The following is a 9,682-nucleotide window of genomic DNA, read 5'->3' as shown; positions in this document are numbered from 1 at the left end:
TGCTTTGCAAAGATAAATTTTAGTTGAGTTTAGATGTGAGCATAGTGAGTCCTGCGTGTAGCATTTGAACTGCCAAGGGATTTGTCGGTGCTTCTGTAGGCTTTGCTGTTATGTTATGGAAAGGTTTCTTTGTTTCTTTGTATTACTTCCCATTACACACACACACACACACACACACACACAAAAAAAAACAACAAAAAAACAAAAAAAACCCCTATTTTTTCCTGACCTTTGTAAATTCTGTAAAAGCATGGGCTCATTAAACAGTAAGTTCTAAGTTTGTGTTTGGGAGCCATCCAAACCAGAAGATTGGATTAAAAATGCTGCACATTGAGAATCAGAGCTGGACTTGGACCTCCACAAAGATTATGGGTAATGTATTGTGAAAATGTATTTTTTTTCTTCTTCTTCTGGATAAACAGAGAAGAATATTTTACTGATTGCAGGCATAAGGATTTGATAAAGAGCACAGTATTAGGCAGTTGTGACTTAAAAAGCCTAATAAACTGGAGGTGGCTAGAATATTTGTTACTCATTCTAGGTCTTCAAAAGCAAAGCCTTTCCATTGATGGGTGAAGAGCAGAGGGGATATGGTGTGGTGATGTGTAATGTTGTTTCTGAGCTGTACCTGAGGTCTTCAGCAGGCCTGCCTTTATGCTGGAGGTCTGTAACTCTGAAATGACAATTGTGCCCAGTCTCTGTTTTTAGCAAATGACAAGATCCACTGATCCAGTGAATGTGATACATTTAATGTTTGCTCCAGCACTGTTAGGATTTTCTCCTGTCTTACTCTATGAGTGCTGTCACACTTAAATCCTTTCTATGACTCTGTGGATTTTGCCACTACCTCCTTGCTCCCTGTGACATCTAGACAATGTTACTTTTATTTTCCTTTGGCTGGTGAAAGTTGTGCTTGGAGAGAATAGGGGCGGCAGGAAGAGTGTTCTGTAAGTTTTGAAGCACGCTCTCAGCTGTGTTTTACTTCACAAAGTGACTTGAACATGAAGAGGGAACCTGGTTAAATTGATGTCCTACGATTCTTTAATGTGATGAATAATTCAGAAATAGTGCTTAAGTGATTGCACAAGCTGACGATGCTGATCAACATCAGCCATTCAGTGATGGCATAAAAAATGTGAGTGGGGAAAATCTTTCTAAAACTGATTGCTGATGGATGCCTTTACCAGATTGGAAAAGCACTGTGAGGTGATACTCTGTACAGAAACAAACTAAGCAGTAATGGAGACTCACCTTTGTTACTTCTCAGTCTGTGAATGCCTGTTTTCAGTTTTGCTGTGAATAGAGCAGCTTGAAAGCTCCTACCACAGCCAGACTCACAGGCCTTATGTTGATTACAGATTGAGGAGTGTTATTTGCAATTCACAAAGGGGAGAAATATCTGATGTGTATAGAGTGGCAGGTGGTTGTGTTGCTTATTAAGGCCAGCTACAACAGAGGGGAGAGAGACATAATTAATCTAGTGTGCATGTTAGGATAACACCAAGTTCTACCTTCAGAGGATCTACGTGGCTTTCTTCTGACGTTTTTTACACCTAAGTGGAAGACTCGTGGCTCTGAGATCCGTCTCAAGTTTGCAGCAACATTCTCTTCCACTTGGTGTCAGCATTGTTCTCCCTGGCTCCTGAGCTGTATTTGATTTGAACATAACCCTCTAACATGTTCTGAGCACCTATCTTAAAAGTAAGTATTAAATTTCTATTTTTAGAACATATCAGCAGACCATCCTGTTCTTTCCTCAGATAATTACCAATGTTAGAGAAGCATGAAGGAAGGGTATGAACTCACCTCCAAACCACTGTGAAACACAACCCTTTTTCATTTTATGTTCACATCGCCTTCTTTAACTCAGCAATACCACCGTTAAGTCTGTTATTGCTTTTGTGATCATTTTCTTTGGTGAACACGAGCAACTTGATTTGTTCCATATAGGCTGATGATTGGGGTGCTTTGGGAAAACATCCAGAGTGAAGTCTTTGATAGGAAACTCCTCCCTTGGGAAATTAAAAGTATTCTTATTGAAAGACTTGTGATATGCAAGCATCAAAACATTTCACTCTTTTACTTGTCTTTCTTTTTTTTCTTCTATTATTATAGCCACTGACATTTCTTTAATACTCTTCATGGCTTTTCAGTGTATATTAGTTTAGGGTTTCAGAAAAGCAGGCAAGAAATATAGAATAAAAACCTTAAAATATTCGCTGTTAGGAAAGAAGGAAAAAGGTCCTGTTTTTCATTTTTCTGTAGTTTTCATAGGGAAATTGGGCTTTCTGCTATGCAGCAGTGAATTTAATAAGTGTTTTCTGATTGCAGTGGCTCCCTCCCATCCGCCCTGAATTTTTAGACCACTGTTTTCTTCTGTAATGAGTTCTTCGTCTACCCCAGCAAGTATGCAGACATGCTGTAGTACTTCACATCAGTTTGCCAGAAAAATATGCCAGCACTTATCACGGTTGCAAGAAGAAAAGCTTGGCTGAATCTTGCAAGTATATTAGTGTATTATAGCCTGGTGCAGTTTCACTCTCTCCGGGCTTATTTGGATTTTTGCTGTAGAGCAGTCTCTGCGGTATTTAATTTCTTTGCATCAAGTGAAAAAGGAAATGTGTATTCATGAGTCAGCATTGCTGTTAAATAGTTTCCAGAGCTATCAAACCGAATACTGGGGACCTTTTTATTTTGCTATGAAAAAGAAAAGGGGTGAAATGGTGAAATGTGCTTATAAAGAAGACACAAATGCAGCTGAGCTTAAAATATAAAAACACAGGTGAAATGTTTGGCTCAGATATGTGCTGTTTCTCAGGGGTTGAGGCTAGAAAAATTCAGTTTGAGTTGACTGGATTCACTGATAGATCTTCATTTTCTTGGAGAAAAAATGGAAAAGATGTATGGAAAAAGGTGAAAGGAAAAGAAAAAAAGGTGGGGACTAGCTGTACGAATGTTAGATAAAAATGAACGTTTCAGAAAGTTATGGTAAGAACAAACACATTACCTCCTTACATGCTATTTTGTTAGATGAATTTCTAGTCATTTCTGAGGCCTTTTTAAATTTAAACAAACATTACTGCAGTTTGCCTTTGCCCATGTGAGTTGGCTTGCATGGCAATGGCAGTTTAGATACTTGAAACCAAGGTTCTGTCAACAAGCTTTTTTCTGACCTGTGAATTTTCACCTTCCATCCCCTTAAATTTGATGTAGCTCTGTTCCTATGGGGCTTCAGTTAAGCATACCTTTCCTTACTGGATAGAGTCCTTAATACTGTATGCCTTACGCTGTTCTCACAAGTGGCAAGACTGTGCTGTGGGATGACTGTGTTAAAGGGTGCTGCTCAGTAATGCATGTTTTTGGTAAACTGTAGGAGACCAAGGAAATACTTGATGAGGGGCTGCTGCAGCACAAGGCAGCATTGCTTCCTGTACGTGACTGGAGCTTCACCTGGGAGTTGCTGCTGTGGCTGGCTGTACACAGAAGCAGAGTTAGCAGCTCAGATTTCAATTGCTTTTGGAGAGCCCTCTGCCAGCATCCACCTTCTGGGAGCTTGTCATGGTTTTGCTCCTTCGTCATGGAACCAGGCCAAGCCAGGATGAACTGTGACAGAGCTGAGCTATGCAAGTTAAGTACTGGGGGTACAAGTAGAGGAGAACAAACGATATCCTAGATATGCTTCTAAAAATGTTTGCCTTCTGCATATTTTCACTAAGAGAGTATAGCAAGCAATCTACCACTTAATTGTAAGGTATTATGGATGGATGAACAAAGCATTTTCTTGGCTGCTTTACTTTTCTTTCAGCTCTTCCTTTCATGTCTTTGAAGTTTCATCTAAGCAAATTCTTAGCTATTTTACTAACCATATTCCATAACTCTTTCTATGCTTAAACAGAATGGTGTCTGGGGTGGACAAGAGGGGAAGAGAAAGATAAAACTGTGTTTGGGATTAATATTAAATGGGCTATAGAACAATGCAGACAAGCTGTATGTGCATCATTATCTTTTGCAATCAATAGGCACAGACTGTGTAAGAAGTTGAGCAACTCGTGAAAGCTGCTGCTGATGGAACAACAAGCTGGTATGTAATTGGTGAGCTCTGTGTTCCTTTCTTTTTGTCTGCCCTGAGTAATTTGGGTGTTACAGAGAAAACAGTCTTCTATTCTTGTAAGGTGTAGAATAAAAATGCAAATTTGCGGTTGCAGGGTTTGCAGGCTTAAAGAAAATTTCTGTCTGGATATGTGTGCAGTGAGTAACCGGCAGCAGCACTGCTGACTTCTTTTTTCCCTTGTTGCTTATTCCTTATACGGATTTGGTAGCAATGTCACTGTGACTTCTAACCAGGGAGGGCATAAGCAGATGAAATCTAAGTCTAGATTATTTTTTGTATTGTTATGAAGCTGTCTCTTTTGGGAAGCTTGGCATTTCTACAGGCACTCTGGAAAAGGAAAGAAACTCTTCCAAATGGGATATGGTAATTTCGATGAACAGACAGGTCAGCTCTTAAAAATACCGAGGGGAAATTATGGTTCTCTTCAGTTCAACTTCTTCCTACTTGACAGATTGTACAATATGTATCATCCCCTCTTTGAAATCCTTACATAGCACGGGATTTCTATTTTTATTCAAAGTTAACTTTGGAGTTGAAGGGCTGCTGCTGTCCCTGTGTGGTCCTCAGTATGGCTCTTATATTAGTTGAGAGGAAGAAAAAAAACTGTAGTGGGAAAGAGAAGAATTACTTCCTTCTTTGGTATCAACTCATTAATCATTTAAATGAAGTCGGGAGTTGTGTCCTCAGCTCACCCTTCTGCAGCTCTTCCATTCATAGCAAAATAATAGTTCTGGAAACTGCTACATGATCCTTATATAAACACAGGTTACTCTGAAAGTTGCACCTCCTATTTATCTCAGTGGAAATTACAACAGATACAAAGAGCACATTAACGTTGTTTGAGACAGAAGATTGTCAACTGCAAAACACTCTTTTTCAGCTCAATCAGAAGCTATGCATTTCCACCAGCTACGAACAAGAGCCTGCATGCCATACGCCTACAAATCTGCACCAGTGGATGTGACCCACTGCCGCCACTGCTGAAACGCAGCACCCACCGCCTCTCTGTGCTCACATCCGCTGCCTGGTCTTCAGAAATGCCGTTGCTGAAGAGCACTAATACTTAAGCTCCTTCTTCACTACGGGCCTATCTTGCTTCAGTTCTGATAACACTGAGTACCGACTGCAAGCTTGAAAAGGAGCTGGACTTAAGTGATGTGCTCTAGAATCTATTCAAAGCCTCTTGTACTGTAACAATTCTGTTTCTCTGAAATCACAAAACCACATCCATTTAGTGGTTTCTAGTTTTTGGTGGATTATGTTTCTGTGATTTGCTAAACTATTTACATTGAGGTTTTTTTGTTTGTTCTTAGAAGCTGTAAGTGCTGTGTTTATTTTCATTCTGTTTTTCTTCCATTGGTAGCATATAAGGTTTTTGTATTATGTTTGTATTAATAACGTATTGCTTGAGAATGCTATTGCTTGAATAGTTCTGGAGAACAAAGTACCAATGGAAATACTACATGCTATAATGCAGTTGTTATATACAATGTATACTATGATTTCATTATGTGCTAATTATACTATTTCTTTTACAGTATAGTTCCCCTAAGGCCAGTGAAATCACATAGTTCAGAACTACTGGGACATGTTAAGCAGTCTGAAGGTTCTGCGTGAGTAGGCCAGCTTCTGAAAGTCACTGCGGTGCAGATTAGTTTTGTTGTTGTTTCCCCCCCCCCCACATCTGTAGTGAATTTTTTGCCCTGGAGTGTGGCTCTGGGAGGGCCTGAGAGGGGGGAGTGAAGGGGAGAGCCCCTCCTGCCACCTCATGGGGGCTCCCCCTGATAGTAGGAAACAGGTAAATAGGGGCCTTTCATGATGATTAAGTATCTTAGGCTTTGGGGAATGTCAGAAGAAAAGGACTAGTGGGACGTGTTGACATTGCTATAGTTACAGTACAGCTGGCCCCCTTAGAGATTTATTTCCAGGCTGCCAAGCCCTACGTTAAATTTCTTGGCCATTTCTTGACTCGATGCAGGAACAGCTCAAAGAATGAAATGCTACAACTGTGCGGAGCCTTGTCATGTACAGAGGGACTGGAAAAAGCCTGAGCAAGCAAATAAAACTGCTCGTACTATTCCACATTGACCCTGTCACAATGCAGGAGGAGGTTGCACGGGGCGAGAGAATGCTGATCCAAACTCTTTGGTGCTGCACAGCCCTGTGATCTGCCAGGAAATGAGAACAGAAGTGTGTGACCGCACGCTATGACAGCAAGTAAGTCCAGAATCGGTCGGCCACTGCCTGGCCAGCTCACTCAGAGCAGCCACTGTCGGCAGTGCAGGAGTGGATCTGGCCACCATCCAATCAGTGCTGCAGACTGACAACACTGACTCTTATTCCAACAGGTATCATGGGCCCCCCTGGGGACAGGCATAGCGCTTTCTTATTAGGATATTCTTCTGTTACACGGATAAAAATTTTGTTTTTTCCAGGACTTGCAGATGCTGACCGTGCTGGGGTGCTTAACATAATGGCATGGATACCCTCACCCTCTGCTTTATTTCTACAGGGCAAATGATTAATTCCATTTCATTCTTTGACTGGCATCAAGGACCAATTTGGTGGATTTAGGACATGACAAAAAAAAACCCTACCAACAACAACAAAAAAACATTATTACCATGCTTAGTAGATGGTTGACAGTTATTAGGCCTAGTGGATACCAGAAATGGTGTTACCGTTATTAAACCCTAATTCTGCTATTATAGGAGTTAAGGGGTACACCATATGCTTGGTCTATGCTTGGTATCCTGCACAACAGTACCGACCAAGTGATCATTGACCACACTAATCAGACACTGAAATTACAGCTAACGTGGTTAAAGGAGGGGGAGACAAGGGTGATGTGACTACGATATTGCATTAGGTGCTGGCAGTGCTTAACTAGCCAGCAGCTTTTGTGTAACTTCCTGGGGTCTGGTGTTGGATGCTTAGATCTTCTAAATGACGACCACGGATCTTCTCGGATGGGGTCGAGGGTATGCTTGTATTTCCACAAGAGCCAGAACCCGCTGAATTCTTGCCTGTCTGGTCTGGCTGTGGTTGCCAGCTGCTGCTGCCTCTACTTCTGTTCCTGCTGCTGGGAGTGGGCCTGTCCTAGGTTGCGCTGAGAGGGAGTAACAGCTAGGCCTAAAAGGATTCTGCTGTCTTGACTTCAGTGTGAATGCAGCTTTGGCCATAGACAAAATCCACTGGGAAATGAAGAACATAGCCGACTCAACGTTCCGCTTAATGAAGGATAAGAACTGGGGGTTCTTTTCCAATTTGCTTGGTATTCCTAGCTGACTTGAGAATGTTCTCAATGTTGAGAATTTCAGATTTCTGGGTATGAATGGCCTTGCCAAGGGTTGGAGGAATGAAACTTCCTCAATATGGGATTCCATCCACCAATTGGACATTGTGGAAAGCAGCAGGAGGTAGACGTAAGTATATGAATGAGAATGTAACTTCAGAAATAAAGGGACCCAAGTCTGAGTTACAACTCTGGGCAATAGGTGCAATTTGAGTACTACAAATAGAAGTTTCAACATTAAGTAAGGTAGTATAGCAGAATAGGATGGTGCTGGACTTAATAACAGCAAAGGAAGGGGGAGTCTGTGTAATCATAAATCTGACCTGCTGTGCTTATATAGGTGAGATGCAAAGAGTAGAGATTGATTTGCAGGCTACGTGGGAACGTACTAAAGTGCTCCATCAGGTTTCTGTAGACGATGCTTCCCGTGGTTTAACAGAGTTGCTGGAAAGTTAATTGATTGGCTTCCCAATTTTGACTGGGACATATAGACACTGCTAGAATTACAATGAAGCTGAGTCTAGAGTTAAGACAATACAGCTAGGTATACATAAGGTAAAGGTAGCCAAAGAAACTGGCTTGGAATGAATGATTGGAGGAGCTGGGTCAAAGCAACCTGAGGAAGACTTCTAACTTCATCCCAACGACCACCAGAGTGAGACCCCAACAACGGACTGTGCACGCATCAGTAGGAGGGACAGTATGTAAATGAGTTCCAGGAAAAAACAAAGAATATGTGAATGTTTTATTGGAAATTTGACGAATATGTATGGCCTTCTTCTAAAACTCCGTAATGCTCCTGCAATTGGAAGTGTGTGATAAGAGGAGAGAATTCCAATGTACACAGCACTGAATTTGAACGGGGCACCCCCCTCTCCCCCCTCCTCGGACGAGCGAGAGGGGGGTGCCCCGGGGAGAGCCCCTCCGCCGCCGCCCCCCCCCGCCGTGCGTGGGGGCACCCCCCTCTCCCCCCTCCTCGGACGAGCGAGAGGGGGGTGCCCCGGGGAGAGCCCCTCCGCCGCCGCCCCCCCCCGCCGTGCGTGGGGGCACCCCCCTCTCCCCCCTCCTCGGACGAGCGAGAGGGGGGTGCCCCGGGGAGAGCCCCTCCGCCGCCGCCCCCCCCCGCCGTGCGTGGGGGCACCCCCCTCTCCCCCCTCCTCGGACGAGCGAGAGGGGGGTGCCCCGGGGAGAGCCCCTCCGCCGCCGCCCCCCCCCGCCGTGCGTGGGGGCACCCCCCTCTCCCCCCTCCTCGGACGAGCGAGAGGGGGGTGCCCCGGGGAGAGCCCCTCCGCCGCCGCCCCCCCCCGCCGTGCGTGGGGGCACCCCCCTCTCCCCCCTCCTCGGACGAGCGAGAGGGGGGTGCCCCGGGGAGAGCCCCTCCGCCGCCGCCCCCCCCCGCCGTGCGTGGGGGCACCCCCCTCTCCCCCCTCCTCGGACGAGCGAGAGGGGGGTGCCCCGGGGAGAGCCCCTCCGCCGCCGCCCCCCCCCGCCGTGCGTGGGGGCACCCCCCTCTCCCCCCTCCTCGGACGAGCGAGAGGGGGGTGCCCCGGGGAGAGCCCCTCCGCCGCCGCCCCCCCCCGCCGTGCGTGGGGGCACCCCCCTCTCCCCCCTCCTCGGACGAGCGAGAGGGGGGTGCCCCGGGGAGAGCCCCTCCGCCGCCGCCCCCCCCCGCCGTGCGTGGGGGCACCCCCCTCTCCCCCCTCCTCGGACGAGCGAGAGGGGGGTGCCCCGGGGAGAGCCCCTCCGCCGCCGCCCCCCCCCGCCGTGCGTGGGGGCACCCCCCTCTCCCCCCTCCTCGGACGAGCGAGAGGGGGGTGCCCCGGGGAGAGCCCCTCCGCCGCCGCCCCCCCCCGCCGTGCGTGGGGGCACCCCCCTCTCCCCCCTCCTCGGACGAGCGAGAGGGGGGTGCCCCGGGGAGAGCCCCTCCGCCGCCGCCCCCCCCCGCCGTGCGTGGGGGCACCCCCCTCTCCCCCCTCCTCGGACGAGCGAGAGGGGGGTGCCCCGGGGAGAGCCCCTCCGCCGCCGCCCCCCCCCGCCGTGCGTGGGGGCACCCCCCTCTCCCCCCTCCTCGGACGAGCGAGAGGGGGGTGCCCCGGGGAGAGCCCCTCCGCCGCCGCCCCCCCCCGCCGTGCGTGGGGGCACCCCCCTCTCCCCCCTCCTCGGACGAGCGAGAGGGGGGTGCCCCGGGGAGAGCCCCTCCGCCGCCGCCCCCCCCCGCCGTGCGTGGGGGCACCCCCCTCTCCCCCCTCCTCGGACGAGCGAGAGGGGGGTGCCCC

At 47.5% G+C, this 9,682-nt stretch overlaps 1 long non-coding RNA gene across 1 annotated transcript; it reads left to right on the top strand.

Moving 5' to 3' along the window:
- The first annotated feature begins 1,517 nt into the window (after positions 1-1,517).
- On the top strand, positions 1,518-5,622 carry LOC146759941 (uncharacterized). Its single transcript, XR_014948500.1, has 4 exons — positions 1,518-1,701; positions 2,332-2,500; positions 3,374-4,081; positions 4,992-5,622. It is a non-coding gene; the product is annotated as an uncharacterized LOC146759941 (long non-coding RNA).
- Positions 5,623-9,682: the final 4,060 nt, after the last annotated feature.

The sequence above is a fragment of the Coturnix japonica genome, chromosome 8 (assembly GCF_054131305.1).
Source record: "Coturnix japonica strain WE chromosome 8, WE-NBRP24, whole genome shotgun sequence".
NCBI lineage: Eukaryota > Metazoa > Chordata > Aves > Galliformes > Phasianidae > Coturnix > Coturnix japonica.
This window is presented reverse-complemented; position numbering and strand designations above follow the sequence as displayed.